The sequence below is a fragment of the Anopheles merus genome, chromosome 3L (assembly GCF_017562075.2).
Source record: "Anopheles merus strain MAF chromosome 3L, AmerM5.1, whole genome shotgun sequence".
Classification (NCBI taxonomy): Eukaryota; Metazoa; Arthropoda; class Insecta; order Diptera; family Culicidae; genus Anopheles; species Anopheles merus.
In genome coordinates, this window is record NC_054085.1 from 22,826,432 (window position 1) to 22,841,167 (window position 14,736).

The following is a 14,736-nucleotide window of genomic DNA, read 5'->3' on the forward strand; positions in this document are numbered from 1 at the left end:
CCGGAGACGACAGAGAGAGAGAGAGCGAGCGAGCGAAATGCATCTCACAGCGACTACTCCACGTTGGGGGGTGAAATACTCAGAGCAAGTTGAATTCGCTCCCATCGCCCTCTCTGAAAAATGTAGTTTGATGTTTTCATTCTTTCCCGCTTTATCGTACGCTGCTTATGAGTGTAGTGCAGCGTAAATCGCGAGAGAATCGTTTGAGAGACTTACCCTTTGTAGAGAGGGTAGCGTTACGGCTCACGGATTGGGGTAACGTAGTGCGCTAGCGTAACGCGTGTGCGCGCTTAGTTCGACTTGACGTACGCCACCGTACAGACCGAAAGCACGATCGCGCGTGGTTTCGCTCGCGGTTTCGTTTTTTGTTTATTTCGTTGTTTTTTTGTTATTATTTTTATCCCGAGGACACGACGTCAGCACCGACGTCAAGGACGGGTTGTCCCGCTTCCTTGGTTAACCCGATTCATTGTGTCGCGCCCGGGCTACGACTAATTAATTTTTGAACTTTTACCAACGATAATCTGGCCAACAGTCTCCCGTTTGTGTTACCGTTTTGTGGCTTTGGTGAAAATCCCGAACAAAGAGAGAGAAAAAACCAAAATACGACAACAAATCCGATTTTACCGAAACGAACAAATAAAACACACTTCACCACTAGTAGTATTCCCGTTTCCTGCTTTTGCCAGTAGTGCGGTTAGTGTTGCGATTCTGATTTAAATTTTCGATTGTGTGCCACATTCAAGTTCCTCTACGTGCGTGGTACAGTGTACAGCGGAGATTCAAGCGGAGCCTTAGTACGCCCAAACGACACATATATTTCGACCCCCTCTCCGCCGGGTGTGTTCGTTTTGTCTCATCCCGTTGCCGTTTGATTCGCGAAATCGGAACGAAATCATAAAAAAACCCCGCTCCAGGGAAGGCGAAGCAAAGGCGAAGTGTGCTGCAAGTGTGTGCTATAATTGGAGTGGAGTTGGTTGGTGCATCAACGAAAGTTTTAATAATTGGTGGCACGAGGCTACGGTCGATGTTTCAGCCCTGGCGGGCGTGTTGTAGTGCGTGCGCGAGTGTTTCTTCCCGATTTTGTGCGTGTTCGGGTTTGGGTGCAACGAAAGCCGGTGGAAAATTAGTGCACGAAGGTATTAAGCGAAAGAGGTGTCCGAAGGGTGCTTCCAGTGTTAAATCGCCGTTAATGTCCCGAGGGCTGGGCAGGGATGGGGTTTGGCTGAGTTTTTTGGCAAGTAGCTGGGTGTGGCCGTCGGGTTTTTGGAAAGCGGAGAGGCGTTTAAACTTTGCCAAATAACGTCACGCAAAAGCTAATGATACAAAGCCTAGGCAAAGAGAATACAATTTCTTTAAAAAAAAAGTAAATAGTAAAGCAACTGAATGGTGTAGAAAGAAGCAGCCACACAGATTGCAAGTGTGGTGAAGAAATGCATTAAACTGCAGCTGTGTGTTTGTGTGTGTACATTTGAAATAGAGGCTTGTTGCTGCAGCAGCAGCAGCAGCAGTTGAGTGAAAAATAGTTGCCCCGCTTTGAAGACCTCAAAACCTACACGAAGCCCGCCTACAAGCCGCTTTGCCTCAATGGCATTTGAATAATCAGCGTGTTGCAGGCGGCGAGAGATATACGTCTGCGTGTGTGCAATGTGCATCCGCAATGAAACGCAACTTGTTGCAGCTGTTGCTGCTGCTGCTGATGAGCAGGCACAGTGTGTGTGCGCGTGTGCTAGTTTTGTTTTTGCCTGCTGCATTTGCATCAAATTAACGTGTGCCGCAAACACACACACAAACACAGCTGAATCTCGTTATGTGTGTGTGTGTTGATGTGTGAGCAAAGTGGATAGGAAAAGTAGGAGAAAAAGTAATGCTGCTGATGAAATAAATAGTGTGCGAAGGTACAGAATGTCATCAGCTGGAAAACAAATCAACCTCAAAATGACACCCAACACCCAGCTGTCGGAAAGTAAATGTTTCCTTCCTACGGTTTCTCAGGCAGAGAGGGAGAGAGAAAGGGAAGGGGCTTGGGAAATTCCGGCGCTTATCTGTTGGTGCGCTGTCGTGGAAAGAGCCTGTGGAAGAAAAGTGGCACTTTTTCCCGTGCCTACTACGTAGTGCCAACAGTGCACATATCAAAACAGCAGCAGCTCGCTGGACAGATTTTCCCGTGTAGCGAATTGTGGTAGGATGGCACTGAAGGTCTGGGGCCCGGTGGGTGAAGTTTGTGGCTATGAAGAATTGTCCGGAAAAGCAACAACTTCAGCTGTCATCGTCAGCAACAACGGCGCTCGGGGAAGGACGCACAAGGAGAAAGCGAGTTGGAGTTAGGTGGAGTTTTGCCAACGTTGGTGTGCATCGTGTGTGTTGTTTTTTGGTCGATCGTTTGCCTTATTTTCCCTGCATATAGGACAAAAGGCACAAATCCTACCCAAACTGCGTATGTACGTTGCAACGTGTGTGTGTGTGTGTGAGAAAAGTGGTAACTCCGTGGCCACCAGCTTTTGTGAGTGAAAGAGGCGACAGCGCCCGGAAAACAGCACATTAGCACATTTATTTGGCGCTGTGTGGTACCGTTTGTTTTATGTGTGTGGTTTGTTTTCGAGTCGGACATTTTTGCGTGCTGTGGTTTTGGGGCCCCGTTTTCGGCCTCGTGGACCAACTGCGCGGCTCGGTGGACAACCGTTTAGTGGGAGGGAAAGGCGTTTGCAACGGGATAACTGTGGTACGAAATGAATTTTTTTTGGCTCGTTTCGTTGTTGGAGTGATGTTTTTCCCTCCCTCAGTGCTAGCTGTGTTGTTTTCCGATGACCCGGGAAAGGTCTTGAAGGCTTTATGGCAAATCTCTGAGCCAGACATGGGGGAAGGAACATTGTTCTTTTAATTAAGTGGAATAGTTTAGCCATTTTGCATTGTTTTGAGCTGGTTTTTTGGGGATGCAATTGTTAGTAGGGAAAGTGTTTAAAGCTTTTTGTTGTTAGTTCTGATCATCAATCGTACATTTGGTAACATTATGTTAAACTTGATGCTCTTTATGCCCTTTTTTAATGTAACAAATGTTCATTTCTGAAATCATTTTCAATGTTAGAATCAAAGGTCTTTAAACGCCATCAAGTAGAAAGAACTATGTTTGTTTATTTGTTTGTTTATTGCACGTCTTAACGTACTCTTTTTTAACTCAAAATGTTTCAAATCTACCTAAGACCGTAGTCTTCCCCATTTGTTGTTTGTACCCAACTGCTCCCACTTTCCAGCCTGAAACAGAGCATGATTTTATGCTGACCCGCTTTCCAATGCGATAATGTATTCTAGTTCGTATGCGTGGTGTGCATACGCAAAAACCAACCCAATCTCCTCCTCACGGCGCCTTATATCCACTGGAGCAACAGACGTCTGGGGAGCGTTCGATAGCGTCTGAATATCACGGTCACCAGAACAAACAATTCAATAAAGCGGAGTGTGAGCCCTTGAAACGTACCATTACCGCTGAGCAATGGCTCATTAAGCGGGAACCTTAATGAGAAAATAATACTATTTTAGGACGAATGCGTCGTAAAAAAAAAACCATCCATAATTATTTCCAGTGGTGGATTATTTTTTTTGCTGCTTCTTCCCTGTTTTGTCGGTTTACGTCAACCGATGTCTGGCGGGTATAGCAGAATTAACAAACACGCTGTAAATAAATGTTTATTAATATCCGTTTATTCCTACAGGTAGAAGGGAAGAAAGTGAATATCTGTTTTGCTTTTACTCTGCTTGCTGCTTTTGCTCAGCAAGTAATGTAGCACGTCCGGTTACCGCCTTCACCGCGGGATCTAGTTTCTCAATCACCACAGAACGTAGGATCTCGGGGTGTTTGTTCCGGTTCTGTAACTGTTTGCGGGTGCGATGAATCACGGACGCCTCCAGACGTTCGAGCTCGTGTCCCGTGAAACTCCATTCTCCAGCTTTTAAATCAATCGCAAGAAAGAAAAAGCGAAAGAGCAAAACCTATCCGTCAGAAGAAGACCGGTTTTTGGAGCGTATGACGTGACGCCATAAATCCTAACCCCAGCTGACAGTTTATAGTAAAAGGATGTGAGGTGTTTTCTTCTACTTTCGTTGCAAAAAAAAGAAGTTGTTGTTGACTTACAATGTTTCATGTTTTGCGACCGTGAATCCAGACGGTTGTCCCGCTTTTTTTTGCGGACTATTCATTGTAGTATTCCTGTACGGTGGGCAGTGAAACGAAAACAAGCTTCAAAACACGCCGATCGTCGTTGCGTTGGTGCGCCTGACTCCGTCGGTCGTGTAACCTTAATCGCGGGGTTTTGTACCGAGAGCGAGGCAAACTAAAGGGCCAGTTCACCTTTGAAGGTGATCGGATACAGCGTCACACTAGTAGAAGGTGGTAGGTCTTTGAACTCACTCCACTTATTCTATATTCGTGAACTGGAAATCGCTCTGTGCGAAGAGACACGCAAACAAACAAATTCTGTTTATCACCCTTATGCCCACTGGGTACTGCTCTGGAAGCTTCGTTCGGGATTTCCCCACCACACGAGCGGGCGCGAATGTGTGTCACGTGTTGCTGCGGGACTCATCTGACCTTATCCGGACGACGCCGGAACCTGATCGTCTCTGCTGCGGTTTGCTGCCCCGCCACAGCAATAGTATCTGCACTGGGGGTGACGTAAACCCAATGGAAGGTTCCGCCCGTGTGTTTGTCGCATTGCGAACTGTTTACGTTTGCTTTCTAGCAGCACCGGGCACGCCGGGTTCGCTTATTAGCTCCGATGACTAATGAAGTTTGTGCTCCGTGAAGCTCAGCGCCTGCGCTAAGCGTTTGCAATCGTTCAGCAACTGATCGACACGTACACGTTGAAATGTTTCTAAGGTGACGCTAGATGGGCAGGGAAGGTTTATTGTGATGTACGTGTTTATGTGGAGCTCTATTTACTACTTAGTAGCTCATACTTTGCTTCATAACTCGTGACTGTATCGTTCATCAACGATGCTTCAACCTGTGGTCGCTTTGTTTCTTCCTTGGAAACGAAATCGCTACTTCGCGTCTGGATCAATCGCCTATGCCGGCCTCGGAAATCCCCACCGACAGTGTACATAGAGACATCAGTGACACTGGCTAAAGCGGCACGCAACGGATCAACGTGATCAGACTTCAGGAAACGATCCCAGCAAACGAGCATTCGATTCGATGCGTATCGTCGCGCACGGGTTACATCCACATGCAAAGACATCGAACAATAAAAGTCCTCCAAACAAACGAAGCACGAACAGACGCACACAGTTAGCGTTTGCGTTAGGACGGTCGCTAATTTCGCACCAGACCTTAATTATAACTGTCTGCGTCCCAGGTTCGTCGGTCGATGTCGCGTTCGCCGTGGCGTGACTTCACCGTATCCATCGCCCAATTTGACAGTTCTTCCGGTTTATGTGTATCGGCAAATTGCTGGTGAACGGCCAAATCAGTGCTTACGTGCAGCCGATGCTACTTAATTTTTAAGTCTGCTTTTCTTGGAAAATTGGTGTAGAACCAGCAAGTAAGGTTGGTGTTAAATTTTTTTGGCGAAAAAAGTGGACCGTGAAGAAGGATCATGATTTGTTTTAATCTGATTCGCAAAATTACAGTTGACGACTCAGCCTGCCTGGTGGTGCTGTTGAACATTGGTGTTAATTACTGTTTGATTTATATGGTTTAGAAAAAAATAATTAGGAACCTCGTTTGTCAGTGTCATTTCGTTGATTTTATATCGCTTGTTGCGACCGAGATACATTGGAATGGCTTAGAATTTTTATTCGATCGTGTTTAACTGATATTTTTTTATTGATCACGGAACAATGCATTCAATTATATAAAGTCATCAAAGTATCTCGAAATTATCGAACGACTCATATACCAAAGCTCTCACGCAGGCATAATTGTCATCGAAAACTTTCCCTTTCATAAAAATAAACCACACCAATCGAATGATTACACCCTGAGCAGTGAAGAACATTATGTACGTTGAACGTCAATTCGCAAATTTATTCGAAATTTGCCTCTTTTTTGGTTGTCTTGGGGGAGCACAGAGATACTATCTCGATCCGGTAACGGCAGCAGCACTGCTAGCAATCTCTTCTTATTTCAATCTCCACCTTTTCCTTCACTCTCCTCCACCCGAAAGTGATCTTGACGCTTACTAAGTGCAGCTTAACTGCATCCGGTCCGGGTGATATATGTTTCGCTAATGTGCGCCAGCCGTCGTCGTCCCAAAACAGAAAAGTCCGCGAGAAGAAACCCCGTAAGCGACGAACTAGAATAACAAACCACAAGGTGTATTTCCTTTCTTTGATTGCACTTTTGGAACTGATTTCGTTGTTCACGCTTAATGTTCGTTCCGCGCAAAGGTGCAATGGGGGGGAAGGTGTTTGGTTACTTTCTTCCCTCTTTTGGCTAGGTGTTGCTCACTTTTACTCTCTTCCTGTAAACGCGCTGTGCCGGGAAAGGGTTGGCAAAGAAGCACGCAGTGAAGTGGGAAAAGTGCCATAATTTCTCATCATTCTCAAGAAGTGGTAACTACAGCAAGACAAACTCGTCACTTTTAAGAGGTACTCTCGAATTCCACCGAGCACCGTTTCCGCTCCAGACCCGTAACACTCTCTTTCTACCTTCTGTTCGGGGGGAGGGTTTGATCGTCCAAAGCAGAAATTTCAATTAATCTGTCAAATCTAAGCGTCTTGACAATGCACTGTAGCGTGTTGATCCCAAACCGCACCACAAATGCTGGAAACAGGCGAAAGTTGGCATTATGCGTCGGGTTGGGGAAGTTGTTTCACTTTCCTACCGGACAAATAGCCGAACCGATTAATCTTCCAGAGCAACCGGGTTGGAGGTTTTGTTGAAGAATGCTACTGTGTTTCCTTGCCTAAATCGCAGCTCATCAATCCAGTAGACGTCTTTTGTATAGTAGGGGTTTGTTATGGAAAGGAATTGTAATCAATTAATATTCCACCTCAATGCCTCCGATCTCAGGACTGGTTTTTTTTTGGAACAAGCGAGAGTCGATTAATAATGTCGACACGAACGAAGAAAGGGAACGCGATTTAAAGTGCAATTAATATGCGATCTAAAATTTGGATGAGTCCGGGTTCGTTGTCTCATGAATATCTTAAGATCGCTTAACAAGACATTGGTGGTTGTGCCTGCATAATGACCCCAACACAGATAACGTTCACGCCTTATTTCTTATGGTCGTTTTGAAACGATAGTATGGTTGCTGTTTGAGATAGTTTGAGTACAAGCTCGTGCCACTAATTGGACATCGCCCACTCACCTATACCTTGGAAAGGGAGCAGACAACAACAATAAGACCAGTTCTCAATGAACTTTCATTAACTGCCCTATTCCCCGGCACCAATAGCACCGAAGGAGCGCGAAATAAAACGCGCCAACACTAAAACCAGGTGACCCATATATATGTACACTGTGCCCCTTCGGCAGATCCCAGAAGTCCAGCAGCTCCCGAGTCCGATTCACTATTCCAAACCGGCGAAAGTGGCGTCCGATTCCGGTTCTGGGCTGATGGGAATGTGCACGGGCTGCAATCGTGGCCTTGATGCAACGAATCTTCCGCGGCACGGTCTAATGCATTCCGCACGGTGTAGCGACGACATCCCACAGCGTCCAGCGGGCGCATGTGCGCTACCCTGAACTAGAACCAGCTTCACCACGCGGAGTGGGACGTCCCACTTTCCGGGATCTCTTGGTCGCGACGGGCAACCTCTCAACGGGCAGTATGCAATCGTACTGGTTTCCGAGTTCCGAGAGCGAGGGGAAGCGATTCCCGGGTATGGCGCTACAGGGGACGCAAAAATAGAAACAAGCTAGAAACATTATACCCGCATTACCCCGCTCTGTGAGTTCTGTGGCCCTGAAATGATCTGACTCGCAATTGGTTTGAGTTGATGGATGATTGTTTTCAATTAGCTTAATCGAAACCGTTCCTTTACTGTGACTCTTACTCTCGCTTCTGTCATCATGGTACGCGGCATCCTCATCATCATCATCATCCCGTTTGATCGCCCGGTGAATGTATAATTCGAACACGAAAACCCGCCACACCACAGCACTGTCCGACACACGCAACAGAGTAAACCTTTTATACCTCTCCGATCGCATGTGTTTCGCGGGAATTGCATTACATTCCTTCGAGAGTTCCCCCAGGCAATAGCAACAACACAAATTCACCTGGGAATAGGATGCTAACGTGTGGATAATTTAAATCTTCAACACTTTTCCATTAGAGAGCATATCCGTGGTGTATATGTTGTTTTTGTTGCTTGTTGTTTTACTTTTTTCTGCGACTACTCTTCCTGTTTTCGTCCATCGCTGATTTAATTTTCGCGCTTTCGGGCAATGCGCGAAAGCAATATTTACGACCCCGAGAGCAATTCGATTAAGCGCTTGGGGTTAAAAATACATGCCCGGCGCAGCATCGCACCGCGCGTTGTTTGCGGTGCAGTTAAGCCAGCTCGCGAGGGGATTTAAAGTAAGCGAACGCGTTTTAGCGCCGGATCTGTAACGCTCCTCTATTAGTGTCAGTTTGCTGACGTAAGTGTAGCAGCTTTCTCTGCGTGTTGGTGTTGCAGCGGTTTGGAGAGATTGTCACACTTCACACTGTGCGTGTTTGGGTGCGGGCCCCGTAGCTGCAGCTGGACTTTGGATTGGATCAATTGAGTCATAGAGCAATGCTGGTGCGCCGATGCACTCCTCAGTAGATCTTCTTTTAGACTCAAAATATATAAGTTCGCATTGAGTAAGATGAAAAACAATGATTGTTTTAATGAAAATGGTTATCTGCTGCTTATAAAACTCGAAACACAATCATGGGAGCCGTTTACCAAGGGCAGAGAAAGAAATTGATAACATCTCTGCTAGAGATATCTTCTTCTGGAAATGGTTGGGCTAATGTGAACCAGAACCCTTCTGTTCGTTACGGCTCTAATTGTATAGCATTCTAGACGAGCTAGACAGTGCTGGTGGATAGAATTATTACAGGAGTTTTAAAGACGCACCCATCATAATGGTAAATTTCATTACCCTGTTCCATAATAAAGCCTAATGCAACATCCCATAAGTAGAGGCTTTAAGTGATGGATTATGTTGCTTTCCAACGTATCACCATGCCTCGTTTCCTAGGTTTACCTCTGTTCTAAAGGTGCCATATCTCTGCGCCTGCAGAGGACCTATTCATTTGCTAGATCGCTTTTCACTTACGCTTCATTCCCAGCAATTGCTCACTTAGTCTTTCCTTCTGAGCGCCCACAGCCCTATTATCATTGAATGCGTCGTTTGTTTCTTGTTCTTTTAACCTCACCCAACGCCCGTCTATTTCAAAGTTGTGCCTTACCTTAAAGCTATGCGTTTATGTTTACGTGAAGTACATCATGATGAGTCATGGCCATCTAGAGTAGCGAACGTAATGGTGCACAGCGTGTGCCACACATCCGGTACCTTCACTCTGGGTAAAAGCGAAAGAACCTAAAACTTCTTGCAGCGAAAATTCTCCCCCGAACGGGCGTACCTTATGGGACGGTGGGTTTTATTTCACTCTCGGGCCACGGTTGGTCAGCCACGTTCCCGTTTGGCCCTGTTCCTTGGGGTTCCCGTTTTCCCCCCCGGCGAGATAGACACGCGTCGCAAACCAGGGCCCGAGCGTATGGTGCAAACTGGATACGGTTGCATGATTTCGGCGTGTTGTGTTTTGTGCCCTCTCTTTTCTTTATCCATTCCTGGAAGGGTCAAAACTAGCCACTAGGTCCAGTTCCCCTCTAGTTCCTCGTGCTTTACGATTTCAATCGTACGCGAGTGATAGCGTAGTTTGGTGATGGCGTTAGCACGGCTTAATTGTGGGTTCAACCGGTTGTTTGCAATCGCTGGTGCCGTGACCAGGAGCAAGCAGCTGACGCGCGGCGACGTACAACACTCCCCTGGCCCGGTTATGAGCTGTGGTCCGCTGCGCCAAGTACGGTAATTAAGTGTTATGGGAGTTTAATCTGCTTGTTTATGTATCCGGCTGACGCGTCTCGCTGCGGACCCTTTTGGTTTGCAGTGTTGTGACAGAGCGTTTTCCATCTCTTCCACTCCTAATCCGTGCCATCTTCTCGGTGGTCACTCTCTCTCTCTACCTCTCTTTGCCGTCCAAAGACATAGTGACCAAAATTGGACAAAACATTTTTCTTCATCGGACTCTGCCGCCTTAAATGGGCCACAAACCGCGTGCGATGGTCCAAACATGGTCCAATCTTTTGGGGAACACATAAGCAACGCGCGGGAGCATTGTTTGGCTTTGCGCGATCGAAACCGTTGCGCAATGGGGGAATCGAACGGTGGCCCGAAGCTGCAGCAACGCGATTGATTGAATTATTGTGTTTCTCGCTTTCATCTGCTCTCGCGCCAAGATCGGATCGTTTTCGATTGTGCTACCGATACGTTTGCGGCTTTTGGCGGGGCATTGGGCATCCAATTTCGAGTAGGAGTCGTCTGCACGTAACCTCGGCTTTGACGAGAAAAACGTGCGAATACTGTGAATACACGCAAATTTGAACGCTCTCTCGTCGTCGGCATGCAAACACAACTTGCCAACACGAGCTTCTTTGTTTTGCTGCTGAAAGCCGAGCAAGCAGAGTGAAGACGGTGGCAGAGCGATAATGATGCTAATAATGATTGTTCGGGCATGATGATGAGCCTTTTTTTGCGGAGCTTGCGGAGCAGAAAACAAACGACGGCCCCAGCCGAAGAACGGTGATGATGTGAGCTAATGGAAAAATTAGATTAAAGGTGCATTATGTTTTCCTTTTTTTTTTTGGTTTTTGTTTTCATTGGCTTTGATTTGCGCTACGGTTACATGATCAACTGGGCCATCCGACCATTTTGTTGGCCATTGCCAGTAGGCCAATCGATCAACTATAGAGGGGTGCTGCTATTGAAGGGATGTGTTTTTCGAATGATCATGTACATTCAACGCGCAAACACGACGCGAAGGTATACGTTAAACGGCGCCGGTTTGGCCTGTTTGCCGCTTCCAATGGGCGTAGGAGAAAATCAAACATACAATCAGATGCATAATCACAAAGATACGAATACACACGTGCGTTTCAATCGTCGGTGCTGATTAAGGGCGCAATGTTGGTGTTTATTTTCTGTTGCCTCCAAAACCTCCAGTCATTGCCCTCCGGAGCCGTGTGTACACGCGTGTTGCCATGGCATTTACACTTGGCAAATATGCAATATGTGTAGGTATGTTCACGATTCACGGCCTGCCAACAGTTCCGTTCGCAAGGCATCAGCGTACGTGCGAGGTGAACCAGATCACCTTCGAATAACGTTAATGAAACGGCACGAATTCAATTTACATTTATGCGGTCGATGTCGTCGTCGCGGTGTGAAGTTTGATGACTTCGCGCGGGGTTTTCGTGCCTAGCACTGGGGCAGACATTTGAAGGAATCTTCCGCGGTGCCGCATGTGCCGCAGTGCCTGAGAATATTGGATGATTCAGTCTGTTTTTGAGGCACTCTTAAATTGCATTCTTTGGTCGAAAGCTGATGCGATCCATGCGATTGGAAATGCTTCCGTGTGAACTTGTGGGAAGAGGAGAAGGTTTGCATGTATAATGCCGGGTTGATTGTTTGTGGTGGCGATTGCATGCAAATTTAGTTTATCTTAAACGACGTAATGTATCTAAATTACTGTAAGAAGGTGAGCTTTTCCAATTGGAAGGTATTTAAATTTGTATTTACATATACATCGCAACCTGGGCAAAGTTGGTTTGTGAAAGATCAAGCTCACGATCATAGTTATTTTAAAAGCCTCCAGTGCCTAAATTTGTTATGAACTGTTGCGTTAAGCTGGTGCCTTCAATGTTATATTAACCTCTATTGAATGTTTATTTTTCATTATTTAAGAGTGTTTGTTTTAAATTGCAAATGTAGCAAAGTTGAACCATTTATACAACGGTCAACAGAAAAAGAAGTGTCCTATTTAGGTCAACTTCAAATTTGGTAAAAATAACTGCAAACAATACTGCCCGCTGTTACGGGTTGAAAAGATATGCTTTAAAAAATCACACCTTACTCGTAACTATTACACAAGTTTTGGCCCACAACCGCTAAGAGTATTAGCGGGAAGCGCATAATCGTTACCATTCTTCCTGCCCGAAAAATGACTGGCCAAACATACACAAACAATCGCCCAAAACGCATGACGAAACCACGTCGGGCTCTGGATGAACTTCCGCTTATCAAACAATGGTCTTCGTCGTTACGCGATCGGTGCCCTGGAGTGTGCATGCGCATAAATGCATGCTCATCGGTCGGTCAGTGTGCCAACCGAAACCAACTGGGGGCCGCTTGGTTGCGTGAAACGTGGAAGAATCGGTAAGCCTATCAGCGGCGCACGAAAACAAAGCAACATTAAGCCGGCGTGGGTGCACTGGACGGTTGGACGAACATTAAACGATATGAAACAGTGCTGCTGGCAAAAAGGAGACCAGAGAGAGAAAGAGAGAGAAATACGAAAAAGGCGGAAGGTGCTAATGTTTGTCGGCACAACAGTGAAGCTTGAGTTGGACAGGTTGTTGTCGTATGGAAAATGAAAATAAACGAGGGGCAGAGCTCAAACTCATCAAGAGGTCAAGCATGATGCATACAAATGCTTTCATGTACGCAGCTTTTCCACATAAACACAAGTAGTAGTAGTAGTAGTAGTGGAAAAGATGCACACCGTGTTGGCATAATGACAGATTTAATGGTTTTCGTAGTGCAGCGCCGTGACGTTTCCGGTGCATGTGGGAAGTGGCAATGCACACACAGTGATACACTTGATACTTTTGATGAAGTTGTAGATCGATGTGCTATTAGTAATGGTACAATAATTCAAATAGAAAACACATACACATTGAAACCAGCAAACCTCCAACACAACTCGTCATAAACCGCACGTACTTGTCATGGTTAATTCCAGAGATGTCAAATTCAAGTAAAATCTCTCAAAAAAAATATAAATATCTTAAGTCCTACTGTTCATGAAGGACATCTGCTGAAATGATAAATCGATTGCTTAATTTCAATCTCACTTAATGCAACACTTATCCAAGAATACATGTAACATATTATAAGCTTTAAAACTGTTTAGATCGGGGTGAAAATATTGCTTTACTTACTTTCAACCCTGAAAAACTGTATTCTTATTTTGTATGTGTAGTGAATGAATATCAGTTTTATAATTTATGCATATGTTACATTATTTATAGATATGGACATAGTAAAAATATAAAAAATGAGAAAGCTAATCATTATCATGTAATGCAGAATAAAATACCTGCACTACGCAGAACATGTTTTAAGATTGCTCAATAGTTTTGAAAAAAAAGATCATCAATTCTGAGACATACTTGTTTAATAGGGTATGTTTGTCAACAGATGTCAAATGTTGTATTTGCATCACAAATATGTTTTAAACACATCAAAAGCTGGACTGTGTTTGACAGGTCTTTGAGATGCGTTGAACATCATGTAGAAGAATTGAAATTGGATTGTGATGCAAATGTAACACATGACAACTGTTGAAAAACATCTTGCATGCGGTTAATAATACTGTGCACATTGGATATTGGCTTGGAAAACCCTGTAAAACTGATAAATTATTTGATGTTGGTTCTCGTTCGATATTTTTTACAGGAATTATTTTTTGCTTAAATTTACATTCAAAATACATTTGTCATTATTCGACAACAAACCATTTAATATCCTTCTCCAATGTTTATTTATGCATTCCGCTGCACGCGAGCCTCGCTTGAAAGAGTTCGACGGCCCTGTTCTATCTCGTCTAGTGTCGGCCATCGTCATCCGTTGACTAGTGAATGACACCGTAAGCGTAGGCTTTCTACATCCACCGCAGCTTGAAAACATAAATGTGTGTAGGTGATGGTGCATAATATTTACTTGCTCAATCTCATTTCAAGACCCTCCGTGCACAGGGGGATCAAAAACATCTCTCCGTAGGCTTGTAAAAATGCACACATATGTCAATGCTTTTGCACAACCGGGCGGCGTGCACTTCGACGTACGTGCGTGCGTTTCTGGAGGGCAGCAAAGAGTGGAGAGTGCGACCGAAGTGTAGCAGTATATCTCTCTTCACCCTTAAGCTTTTGTTTCCGCCCTACACCGAACCCCATGCTGCTGTGTGTAGGAGTGCGATTTCATTGTCGTGAAGCTTTGGGGAAGAAAAACAACAACAACATCGCCTAGCGGCTAGAGAGAGGCACGCAGTGGTTTCCTGCTTTTGCATACGGACACGTTCCACGGAAGTGAAGCTAATCAATCCCACGCGATAGGTGTATATGTGGTGGTGGTTTGCTGTGTGTAGATTTATGCTTCTACGGTATGTGAAGATTGAAACAAAAACAAAAACCAAACATGAAATGAGGAAGAAATTTGGTTATATAAGCTTTTAAAAGTCCAGCTTTTTTATAAAACAATAAATATTTTATCGAGATGCAACAAATAGTATATGATTAATATTATTCCCTTCTAAAAGGCTACTGCATGCCAAATCTAAATGCCAAACATCTAAATGTAAAGATTTATTAAACCCCAACACATTTCTATCTCATCTACCCCGCATAGTAGCAAGGCGTGAACAGTTGGCACCCTTTGATGATGCACAATTTTCCTCGCATTAAATTACATGTCTTCAGGCA

At 45.0% G+C, this 14,736-nt stretch overlaps 1 protein-coding gene across 3 annotated transcripts in view; it reads left to right on the forward strand.

Annotated features, from left to right (window-relative positions):
- Positions 1-305: 305 nt before the first annotated feature.
- The window catches only part of LOC121599906 (IQ motif and SEC7 domain-containing protein 2), a 91,042-nt gene continuing 76,611 nt past the window's right edge, over positions 306-14,736 (forward strand). For 2 of the 3 annotated variants that reach the window (XM_041928046.1, XM_041928049.1), the window contains exon 1: positions 306-1,139. The gene's annotated coding sequence lies outside the window, so the exon portion shown is untranslated. The remainder of the gene's footprint in view (positions 1,140-14,736) is intronic. The other variant, XM_041928047.1, reaches the window with a different exon arrangement.